The sequence below is a fragment of the Malus sylvestris genome, chromosome 13 (genome assembly GCF_916048215.2).
Source record: "Malus sylvestris chromosome 13, drMalSylv7.2, whole genome shotgun sequence".
Taxonomy (NCBI): domain Eukaryota; kingdom Viridiplantae; phylum Streptophyta; class Magnoliopsida; order Rosales; family Rosaceae; genus Malus; species Malus sylvestris.
The window spans coordinates 27,564,169-27,577,019 of record NC_062272.1 but is presented as its reverse complement, the minus strand read 5'-3'; the positions used below and the strand labels follow the sequence as shown (position 1 = coordinate 27,577,019).

At 38.2% G+C, this 12,851-nt stretch overlaps 1 long non-coding RNA gene across 1 annotated transcript; it reads left to right on the top strand.

The window, feature by feature from the left end:
* The first annotated feature begins 627 nt into the window (after positions 1 to 627).
* LOC126595653 (uncharacterized) lies at positions 628 to 8,372 on the top strand. The gene is made up of 2 exons (XR_007613641.1): positions 628 to 724; positions 8,213 to 8,372. It is a non-coding gene; the product is annotated as an uncharacterized LOC126595653 (long non-coding RNA).
* The last annotated feature ends 4,479 nt before the right edge of the window (positions 8,373 to 12,851 follow it).

Genomic DNA, 12,851 nt, shown 5'->3' with positions numbered 1-12,851 from the left:
GAAGTGCATTTTGGAGCATTTTGGAGCATTTTTGGGCATGGAATGGATAGCTTATGCTTGGAGCAAAAGGAATGGACGAAATTTGAAGTTTGTGCATCATCCTCTCCCTATAAATAACCATTTTAGCACACTCATTTCACCCAAAACATTCACCTACCACTACATCCACTCATTTTACCCAATACATCCACTAATTTCACCTAACACATACACTCATTTCACCCAACACATTCACCTACCACTACATCCACTCATTTCACCTAACACATCCTCTCATTACAACTTCCCAACACATTCACCTACCACTCATTTCATCGAACACATTCACCTACCACTACATCCACTCATTTCACCCAACACATCTACTCATTACAACCACCCAACACATTCACCTACCACTACATCCACTTATTTCAACCACCCAACACATTCACCTACCACTACATCCACTCATTACCACCACCCACTACATCCTCTTCCTAGCCTATAAATACATTCATCCACCCTTCATCAAAGGAGATATATCAATCCAAAACACACACACACATCATCTACACAATTCTCCACTCTTTGCCGCAATCAATACAACCTTCATTCAAACACATCCATTCCTCCATACAAACAAACCTTCAAACACTTACCAACACCTTGTGCCCTAGCAAAGGAGGGGAAGGAAAGTGCTTGGACGTGCTTGCTGTCCAACTTGGATCGTTAGAGCGTTTAGGTGTTTTCTTTCTTTTGTTTCCAATGTTTAAATTCATTTTCTTTTGTTTTGTTGTGAATATGAGTGGCTAAACCCCTCTTGGCTAGGGGTGATTTCAAAGCCATGATTATGTGTGTAATATGATTTGATAAATTCCAGTTATGAACTCTTGAATCGTGAATGCAATTGGCTTAACTATTTGATTGATAACTTATTTGTATTTGTTAATTAAGGGTCGACACTTAATTGGCATGCATAAATCCGTTGCTAGAATATAAGGAAGTTTCACATAATCATTACAAACTTATATTCACATGTATATAAACGATCGCGTTAAGTTCAATTCCTAGCATGAGTGACATGATGTCATAGTTGCAAGTGCTTTGTCAATGCTTATGATTTTCATTAAACGTAATGATCTTTGATTGTATCTCTATTATGATGTCATGTAGGGAACTTTAGAAGAATGTTTTTGGTTGTCGAATGATGTCATCCAATTCAATAAAACAAGGAAAATCTGAGAGTTAACTAGTGATGTCACGGTTAATTTGGAGCATTGTCGTTCATAATTTAATGAAGTAGTAACTGGAAATCAAGTTATTTGCATACATGTCATGTGTGGAGAAAAAGCCTCTAGCTATCCCATCCATCATCTTATTTCTCAAATTTGTTTTACAATCTGTCTAGTTTTTCATACTTGTTTGTTTGTTTCAACTTTGTCCAAAACTCAAGCCCCCTTTACTTTAGTGTGTCTAATTAGTTAGAATCTGTTTTAATTTGTGTTTTTAAATGTTTTGATTCAAGTAAAAGTCAATTTTCGTCCAAAGTCATTCCTAGTGTCTAGTTTAAGTTTATTTATTTGTTTTAAGCTGTTTTGAGTATTTTAAGTTTGCTTTGAGTCTTGTGAGTCTTGTTAAGTATTTTTTTTAAGTTTAGTTTTATGTTTTTGAGTCAGTTTAGAGGTTATTAGCAAGCCCTCCTAATCCCCGGTCCAGAACGATCCCTACTTATACTTATACTACAGTTGTCAAAAGATGGTTAAATTTGTGTGTTAAGTTAATTTTGGCATCAAGTTTTTGGCTCCGTTGCCGGGGATTAGCAACTTTGCTAATCCCTTGTTATTTCTTTTTGTTTATTTTTGTGTCTTTTGTTTTTAGTTACTGACTTTGTTTCTGTTTGTCTTTTTTTTTTTTTTTTTTTTTTTTTTACTTTTGATATTTGATTGAGTTTTGTTTCCTTGATTTCAAATACTAGAGAAGTAAGACATGGATTTCGCTACCATTCAAGCTCAATTGGCAGAACTTACTTCTCAATTGTCACAATATGCCGAAAGGACCACAATGCAAAGTGTCCCTACATGTGGTGTGTCCTATGGGCAAGGATATCCAATTCAACAATATTCTCATTTCGCTGCGAATGAAGATGCTTGAGGTTATCAAGGCCATAGCTAATCATGGGATAACATGTTTTCCAACACTTACAATTCTGATTGGAGAGATTATTCAGATTACATAGAACCTCAACAATTCCAACAAGATGGATATTGGCAGCAAGAAGAGGAGGTCCATTTAAGACCTATGCAGCCACCAAAGCTTCCCCTACAACAATTCCAATCAAATTCAAGTATGTCCATGGATAGTGATCAAATTTTTCAATTACTAACCTCTTTGGTGCAGGGGCAAAATCAAAGTGAAACAATGCTCACTCAAGCTAAGGAGATGAGCGAATTGAAAAATCAACTTGGAGAGATTATGGAGTTCACGGCACAAATTCAAGAGCAAAGTGAACTCTCCAACTCAACTATTGAAAATTTGAAGGAAGATTTTGAAATCCATGATGCTATCACTTGGGGAAGTGCTATGGATGTTGGAGGTGAACCCAAGACATCCAAACCAAGCCAAAACATGGATGAACAGCTGATGCTCGAAGAAGAGGAGAATAACATGGCCAAGATAAGGGAAGAACCACCCTTACCGCAGCCCCATATGCCCTCTATGCCGTCCACTACGACCAAGGTAAGCCTAAATTCAATTTATCCTGACCCCGTTTCTCCAAATGTCCTTATTCCTTGTAGGATCATGCAATCCAAGGAAGAAGAGGGTGAGAAAGGCATCTTCGAAACCTTTCCAAAGAATCAAGAGCAAGAAGTGGATGGGGAATGTCTAGAATTCATCAAAGAAGATACACTTGAGACGAAAATTCCCAAAGAAGTTGGATTTTATGACACGGGAAAAGTCATAACTCTCAAAACACCAAATCTAGCCAAGTCCCATATCCCTGCAACCTTCAAAGATGTGGTGTTTGTAATTGAGTTTGTGTTGGAGCAAGCAAGTAAGCCATCTTCTCCAACTTCGATTTTATTATATACTAACTTGCTGATTTTGATGATTCAGGCACGTACACTAGAATTTAAACCATTGTCGGATCACGTCAAGTATCACTTTCCATTCAAGGATCAATTCCATGCTATGGGCCCTATCCAAGTTTAGAAGGAAGTTTCGTCCGGCTGGAAGACGTTAAAGCAAGCGCTTCTTGGGAGGCAACCCATGTATTCAAATGAGGAAGATTTTTGAATTGCTCCACAATCAGTTTTGTCTTTCTAAAAACCTTCCCTTTTCTGTAGTTTTATTTTGCCATGATTGTCATTTTTATTTGTTGCTTGTTTAATTGTTTTTGGTGTGGGTTTATTTTTGAAACACTGACAGTTATGCAAGGTATTTTTACATTCATAAAAAAGAAAGGAACATTAAGCAGATAAATACAAAAGGGAGTCTTCACAAAGGCTGCTTAGGAGAAGTCTCAGTAGTCGGCGGAGCCTTAGCAGTCGGCGGAGCCCCAGAAGGAGGAGGCATCGGAGGTTGATCATTTGGAACTTCATTACGTGGTACAGCCCCAGAAGACGAAGGCAAATGCTATTGGAACAAACCTACAAACCTCTTATGATCAAGTAAAATCTGACCATCAGATTCCTGCATATGGTCAATCTTTCTCTTCATGTTCGTAGCATAGTTATGTGCGAGCATGTGCAACTGTTTATTCTCATGCTTAAGCCCTCTAATCTCCTACTTGAGACTCATCACTTCAGCCACCAATGATTCAACTTGACGGGTTCAGGCAAATAGGCGTTGGGCCATATTGGACACGGAACCTGCGCACTGCACACTGAGAGCCAGAGAATCCTTAACAGCCAATTCATCAGACCGTTTAGCAAGTAGTCTGTTATCTTTGAGAGTGACAAGGTTCCTAGCCACCACCGCAGCTGTCATATCATTTTTCATCACCGAATCCCCAACGGTAAGGGGACCAGTAGAGGATATGAAGGATGGGCGCCATATGTTGTCTGGAGAAGGCGGGGCTGCCTCTTCACCAAGGTTCAAGTCAAAACGACGGTCGGAGGGGCCAGACATTTTCAGAGGTGTTAAAGAAAGATGAGGTAGGACAAGTCAAGATCGTAGAAGTGCAAGAAGGGAGTTTTTACAGGCAGAAATCCAAGTGTGCTTTGAACGTCCTGCGTACCTCTATAAAAATCAGCATGCGATAGGATTTCAGAGATCGAAGAGGCGAGCTCAGAAATCGAAGAGGCCAACTCAAAAATCAAAGAGGCGCTAGCTTTTTCAAAAGCTGGGCTTGCTCAGAAACCACGACTAATCTTCTTTTCCAGATTTGTCCGCACTTGTCACATGCAACCTCTGCACTCGATGGGATTTCAGAGATCGAAGAGGCAAGCTTAGAAATCAGAGAGGCATCTACTTTTCCAGACGTGTCAGCATCTGTCACATGCAGAGTTAGCTTTGCGGAAATCACGGGCAGTTTGTCGAAGCGCCAATTCCAGATATCGGAGAGGCATCTGCTTTTCCAAACGTGTCAGCATCTGTCACATGCAGAGAAGCTTTGCGGAAATCATGGGCAGTTTGTCGAAGTGCCGATTCCAGATATCGAAGAGGCAATTGTTTTTCCAGACGTGTCAGCATCTGTCACATGCAGAGTCAGCTTTGCGGAAATCACGGGCAGTTTGTCGAAGCGCCGATTCTAGATATTGGAGAAGTATCTACTTTTCCAGACGTGTCAGCTCCTGTCCCATGTAAACTCAGCTTTGTGGAAATTATGGGCAATCTGTCGAAGATCTCTTGTGAAGTAGAAAGTACGTGAAGGTCACTATTAAATCATCCAACGGTTGCTGACCAGAGTGGAAGAATAGTACCGGTTATCCTATAAATGACACGCTTCACCCTCCATTTCAAGGCAGACATACATAACCCTTCTTCTTCTCCGAAAATGCCTTTCCAACAAACCCTCTCGAGTCACTCAGTGTTCCTAATTCCTTGGGGTACCTCTGCAAACAACTCATCCAAAGCAAAAGTATTTCATATCATGAAGGTTGAAAGCAAGAGTATCTCATATCATGCTTTCTCCCTGTCCTTCTCCTTGTCATTGTTTTGGGACAAGGAGAAAGAGAGCAATCAGCCAGCACTTGGTATCAATCTTTCGATCTGGAACCGACTGCCTGGAAACCCTTCCTGATTGCTTACCTAGCCTTGCTCTCGAGTACTCATCTTCATCATTTTATGCTTCCTATTCGTCTACCACATCTGCCTGGGGAACAGATAAGGGAAGTGAAAATGATACCTCGAAGCATGTGGAGACAATTTGCCAATTCATCCTCAGCTAGGGACAAGGAGAAAGAAAGCAAGAGGTGGGCACTTGGAAATATTGAAGAAAGAAACAGACCATCACCTCTACCTCGTGCGTACCTGCCGTGCAGAAGAAACAAGCAGAGAAGAATGCAGACTGCACAACCAAGGAACTCTAATATTCCTCGCTCAGAATTCCAAACCAGTTCAAGATCAGCGCTGTGGAAAGTCAACAAGATCATTTATCTCCAAAACCAGATTTGCGTTCTTAAACTCTACTCTGTCTGGTTTTTACTTTGCTATACTTGTCATGTTTATTCTTTGTTTGTTTGTTTACTTGTTTTTGTGTGAGTTTATACTTAAAACATTGAGAACAATGTTTGATTTAAGTGTGGGGGGGGGGGGGGTAACTATTGTTTTGCATGAAATTCGTAGGAGTTTATCACCCATTAATTCTAGTGTTGTTACTTGCTGTTTTTAAGTGTTTTTAAGCTGTTTTGGAGTGTTTTAGTGTGTTTTAACATAAAAATCTGAAAATCTCATAAAAATTTGAAAAATTGTTTTGAAAAACCCAAAACGAGTCATTTTTGTGTGTTTATTTTTGTCTTAGGGTACCTTCCAACACAATGATGAGGATTTGGTTTTTAATTACATGACTGTTAAAGAGAGTTATAAACATGGATGAAAATTTGATTTACTCTTTGGTGTATGCTTGGTTGTGGTTATAATTTATGAATTCACATGCAACCATAAAGGAAAAATCAGTTTTTGTAACATGCTTGAAGGAAGGAACTCAAATGAATGCTACAACCTGGTGAGACTTGAGCCTAAACGTTTATTTGGAGAGTTAATAATCTGTGCATCATTGTTTTCTAAAGTCGTTGCATGATCTCATTATTCTTTGCTTGGTTGCTACTTAGAAGGCGTTTCATCATTTAGTTCCAAATGCTAGAACTCATACCTATTTCATTCAAAGCATGCTATTGATTTGCATAACACATATTCAAGATGAAGTTGTGTAGTGACCACCAAAGCCAAATTGCCGTGGCCTTATTTCATTATGTGTTTAAGTTTAACCCCGTTGAGCCTTGTTAAGCCTATGTTCTTTGTTAATCCACACTATCCTTACCTAGCCTAGTTTTAGGACCATCCATACCCTTATTCTTAAAGCATAGTAAAGCATGACTTAAAATGAACTCCTTTTTTATCAACGTATTGCAGAGAGCAAGTGTGGGGGAAGTGATTCTTGTGTGTGTGTGTGTGCCAAAGTCCTTAATAAGGCATGAGTAGAAAAGAAAAAAAAAATTGAAAAGAGTATGAAAAAGAGCTCTAAAGTGTTGTTCGTTAAAGAAAGGGTCCAAAATATTGAATTCGGTCCTAAGTGTTGCATGAATCTTCCCTTTGTATTTAAAAGTTGATTCTGCATTCTAAAGTGAATTCCAAGTGTCTATTTCATTGCTTTGCTTGCTATCGCTTTAAGAACGTTTGATATCCTTATCCTTTCTTTATTAGCCATTACCCCCAAGCCTTGTTACAACCCTTGACTTCAATCTTGAGTGTTGTGTGTTTCAATTTGTGAAGTTCGAAATTGGTATGAGCATATGGTGTTACTGGTTCTCGCATCCAAGTAGTAGCATTCCATTCATGAGATCATATATAAACATGCTTAATAACTCCAGAAAATTGTTTTTTTTGTTATAACATATGTGAGTCCTAGTCTTTTGTGTTACATCAATCTTCTCACATATAACTAGTGTAGGGTGTGTAGTTAGAAAATGTGTGAAAATAGAGAGTATCTTGTAAGGAATTGAGCAAATTCTCTAAGGCATGTTACTACATTCAAAACATCGTTTTAATTGGTTAATTGTGAACTAGTAAGTGGTGACTGTGATTAAGTATGTGCTCAAGTGTGAAGATGACCAAAATTTGTGGGAATGATAATTTTTAACATTTCATGTTTCATTAAAAATCCCTAAGGCAATTGATGGAAGGTCTAGGTTGTGTTTTGTTTTCTTTTGTTTTGCTTGTTTTGTTTTGCTCGAGGACTAGCAAAAGCTAAGTGTGGGGGAATTTGATAGCAGCATATTTATGCGACTTAGTTAGCTTGTTTCTTGGCATTTATGTTGTTAGTTCGTAGTTATTTTAGTATTTTAAGCTATTTTCGTGTGTTTGTAGGTCCAAAGGGTTAATGTGGCAAAGAAGTGCATGTTGGAGCATTTTGGAGCATTTTTGGGCATGGAATGGATAGCTTATGCTTGGAGCAAAAGGAATGGACGAAATTTGAAGTTTGTGCATCATCTTCTCCCTATAAATAACCATTTTAGCACACTCATTTCATCCAACACATTCACCTACCACTACATCCACTCATTTCACCCAATACATCCACTCATTTCACCCAACACATCCACTCATTACAACTACCCAACACATTCACCTACCACTCATTTCACCCAACACATTCACCTACCACTACATCCACTCATTTCACCCAACACATCCACTCATTACAACCACCCAACACATTCACCTACCACTACATCCACTCATTTCAACCACCCAACAAATTCACCTACCACTACATCCACTCATTACCACCACCCACTACATCCTCTTCCTAGCCTATAAATACATTCATCCACCCTTCATCAAAGGAGATATATCAATCCAAAACACACACACACATCATCTACACAATTCTCCACTCTTTGCCGCATTCAATACAACCTTCATCCAAACATATTCATTCATCTTCACATCCATTCCTCCATACAAACAAACCTTCAAACACTTACCAACACCTTGTGCCCTAGCAAAGGAGGGGAAGGAAAGTGTTTGGACGTGCTTGCTGTCCAACTTGGATCGTTGGAGCGTTTAGGTGTTTTCTTTCTTTTGTTTCCAATGTTTAAATTCATTTTCTTTTGTTTTGTTGTGAATATGAGTGGTTAAACCCCTCTTGGCTAGGGGTGATTTCAAAGCCATGATTATGTGTGTAATATGATTTGATAAATTCCAATTATGAACTCTTGAATCGTGAATGCAATTGGCTTAACTATTTGATTGATAACTTATTTGTTTTTGTTAATTAAGGGTCGACACTGAATTGGCATGCATAAATCCGTTGCTAGAATATAAGGAAGTTTCACATAATTGTTACAAACTTATATTCACATGTAGTGAAGGTCGCTTATAAACGAACGCGTTAACTTCAATTCCTAGCATGAGTGACATGATGTCATAGTTGCAAGTGCTTTGTCAATGCTTATGATTTTCATTAAACGTAATGATCTTTGATTGTATCTCTATTATGATGTCATGTAGGGAACTTTAGAAGAATGTTTTGGGTTGTCGAATGATGTCATCCAATCCAATAAAACAAGGAAAATCTAAGAGTTAACTAGTGATGTCACAGTTAATTTGGAGCATTGTCGTTCATAATTTAATGAAGTAGTAACTGGAAATCAAGTTGTTTGCATACATGTCATGTGTGGAGAAAAAGCCTCTAGCTATCCCATCCATCATCTTATTTCTCAAATTTGTTTTACAATCTGTCTTGTTTTTCATACTTGTTTGTTTGTTTCAACTTTGTCCAAAACTCAATCCCCCTTTACTTTAGTGTGTCTAATTAGTTAGAATCTGTTTTAATTTGTGTTTTTAAATGTTTTGATTCAAGTAAAAGTCAATTTTCGTCCAAAGTCATTCCTAGTGTCTAGTTTAAGTTTATTTATTTGTTTTAAGCTGTTTTGAGTATTTTAAGTTTGCTTTGAGTCTTGTGAGTCTTGTTAAGTATTTTTTAAGTTTAGTTTTATGTTTTTGAGTCAGTTTAGAGGTTATTAGCAAGCCCTCCTAATCCCTGGTCCAGAACGATCCCTACTTATACTTATACTACAGTTGTCAAAAGAGGGTTAAATTTGTGTGTTAAGTTAATTTTCGCATCACCCTGTACACGGCTCCTTAGCCCATCGAGATTGGGCTATAATTTTTTGAACCCAATGCTATTTTTTGGCATTCCTGCTAATATTAACCTGAACGTTATTATTATTTTTGCTTATACGATCAAACCTGAATGGTTACAATCCATTGAATTAATTAAAGTGACCAGTAGTCCATTAATCTGACAATTAATCCAAAATTATTGGCCTGAAGTCCACTTTTTGGCAATTAACGATTCGATAAATTATTATTTTTCTTTAAATCGTTGACTCCCTTTCATAGTCCCGAAACACTCACACTTGAGTTCCTGAAGCAACCCAAATCCACTACACTTAGTTGTATATTGTATTATGTGTTCTTACAGGTACCTCCTTTTATGAACTACAAGTTGATAACTAAACTCGAACATGTAGTTTCGAATTTAGTGCCTTTGAAACTTGAAGTTTTCATAAAACAAATACACCCATGAAAACCTGACGTTTTTCATGAAAACCATGTCTTAGAACTCAAATGTTCTAACTTTGATGCTTATGGATGATTCATTCCCATATCACCAATCACAATCTTGTTCCCTTGAATTCGGTGGATTGTCGAATCGTCACAAGTTCGATTTTCCTGATTTGGACATTTGTAATAGAAACCATTATATGTGGGGTACAAGACATGAATCTCAATTTGACTATCAAGAAGCTAAGAAACCATTGAAGCCAACAATGGCATGGAAGAGCTGAATAAGCCTCCACCATGATATTCATTCGAAGACTTATGCCCGAAGCATTACCCACAGAAGTACCTCCCGAACGAAGATTCTATGGCTCTTTGAACTTTATAAATACGATCGAATTTTAACTAGAAAGTACTTTTCTCATCATTCCTTGTTTCTAACCTGCTCTCAAAGCAGCAGTGTAGAGAATGGAAGTTTACCAAATTCTCGGATCTGATTACTACCATAAATGTGAGAAAACGGTATAGACCCAGCTTCATCTGGAGTCGACCAAATGGTGGTGCCCTGCTTTGGCAGGGATGTACCGATAGGCATGCTCTTCTTCGGCAGAAGTGCACCAAATGGCATTCCTCTGCTTCGATAGAGGCCTACCGAACAAAGCCCTCCAGATTCAGTTGGAGCCTACTGAACCCAAGCCTGGGTCTGTCTATCTCACAATCCAATTTCAAGTTTGTTTTTACAACATATGGTAGAATCAGGGCCTGCCAAGGTGTGACATCATGCCCGGAGCGTGGTCCTTGGCACCTAAGACTTAAAACTTCATAAATAAGGGATAATATTCTTGAACCTCAACCCTGAAGAATCTACTTCCATCTCAATGGAATAGATCATTGGTTATGCACCTGTTCGTGCCTCTACTAATGTCGTTAAGGAGTACTATTCTCGTAGCCAATATGTGAAACTAATTTTGTTCCATTGAACATCATATCATTGGAAGAGCAGAATTTTGATATGGATAGCCTTGTTGGCCAAATCCCCTCAGTAAACTTTTTACTTTGTGAACATTTTTCCATGTTCTTGGATTCAAGTTTGGTGTTTGTTTTTTGTTATGGATAATCTTATGGATATTGTCCTCAAATATAAGTTAATTGAATCATTTTTCTTGTATATATGTAACCGAATTCAATTAAATATGTGATTAGGTACGAATGTGGGAAAGTTAGTTGTCTGGATGAATACGATACTACGCACACTAACTTTATACCTAAATCACAACTCTAGCAACGACTTTAGGTCTATCCAACCTGATTATGAGCATTGGCATGCTCATCGCTGTATGAACGGTACTAAATTACCATGTCAGAGACCTTATATTCTCCCAGTTCCAGAAGAATGTCGTTGAGCTCAAGAATATTCGAGAGAACAATGATCATGAATGAAACCACTGCAGAAAATAGAGTGGAATATCTTTGCACCACCTCCAAAGATAAGCCTGAAACTTTGCTTTAAGGCTAATGGGCTGCCTCCCAACTAGGAACACACCACATATGGCTGGCCTAGAGCCTGATAATTTGAGTAGTTTACTTGCCTTGGCATGACCATTTAGGACACTTAGGTCAAACAATGATGCTACAATGCATATCCTTATCCGAAGTAAGGATCTTGTGCCTACAAGCACACTTTGCCAAGCCTGCTTGTTGAGGAAATTTGATTTTTATATCATCTCTCACAAACTGGTCACATGTTTGTCCAAAATGTGGATTCAAAGGAATATATGTGGACTAATCCAACCAAAATGTGGACCACATAAATATGTAAGTTTTTGATTGATGAATAAAAAAACTAATCACATGTTTGTCCACACAAATGGCTGCTAAACCTCCTAGCTAATTTTAAGGTTTCACTGCCCTACTTATCCCATAAAGTCTGGAAGACTGGATAATCCCTGAAAGTTATATCAACGGTTTTTTATAAGTATTGCATGTTTTTTGGGTTTATAATTGAACCTCAAATTCCTATGCTCACCCCAAATAACCTCGCATAGTGATCATAAAGCGCAATTTATATGATCGCTTGAACCTTGGTGAACGCACCAAGTTTTTTATTTTTGCTGGTGAACGTACCAAGTTTTTTATTTCTGCCTAGGTCTATGCAATCTTGTATGTAGTTATACTGGTCCACCTTGAGGTCTATTACAACCCAACTTATTCGACATTACTGTTGGTTACTGAGTACGAACCTAACATTTCGTATTTACGCTTTTTGGGTGTGCATTCCATGTGTTAAGTTGCACTGCCATAACGTACCAACATGGGACCTTAAAGAATGATGTGAATCTTTTTCGCTTATGATTCTCCTCCACACTAGCTCTCTCAAAGCCCTTGTATGCGATATTTTTACCACTCATTTATGGGTTGTCACTTTAATGAAACTGTCTTCCCACCGTTAGGAGGAGATAAGAACGTTAACGTTCCTATAAAATGACGCAAATTTCTATGGACGTTACCCACTATGTCTCATCTCGATCCCCATACCGCACAAAGGTTACAAGTAAGTAAGATGAATTCTAGCTTCAGAGTGTTGCTCCAGATGTATTCCTCTGATCTAGCTAAAGTGACGAGATCATATACCTGCTGTAAACATGCCTACAAGGATAGACGTACTTAACGGATGTCAAGTCAACATCTGTGAAGGATGTGTCGCCCCTGTTGGATGACCCAGTACATCAACGGATAGCCAATCAATTTGTTCTTGGCCTGAAGCATAGTAGATTACTCGATTTATAGGATTTACTTCCCTAAAAGAGGAAGGTCACGGCAAAAAATGAATCCATACTTAATCGTTGTCTCAAATCATTTCCATCTCATGTGATTAATCTGGATTACTCCTAAGACTTGAAGTTCTTGGTCCAGTATACTAGTTTAGATGAGATAAAAGAAATGGATGAGATTATCATCGATGATGTTTTCACTTATATGGTAGCTACCGACGTAAATGAAAAGCGACAATATCAAATCATGTTTCGTTGATTAGTGACAATGTAGAACTGATTGGACAACCGAAATCACAATCCAAGTTTACCAAAGTGTGTTTTGGACCTATTGTTCCCACACTACTCAAAGTAACCTTGTTGTGCTAT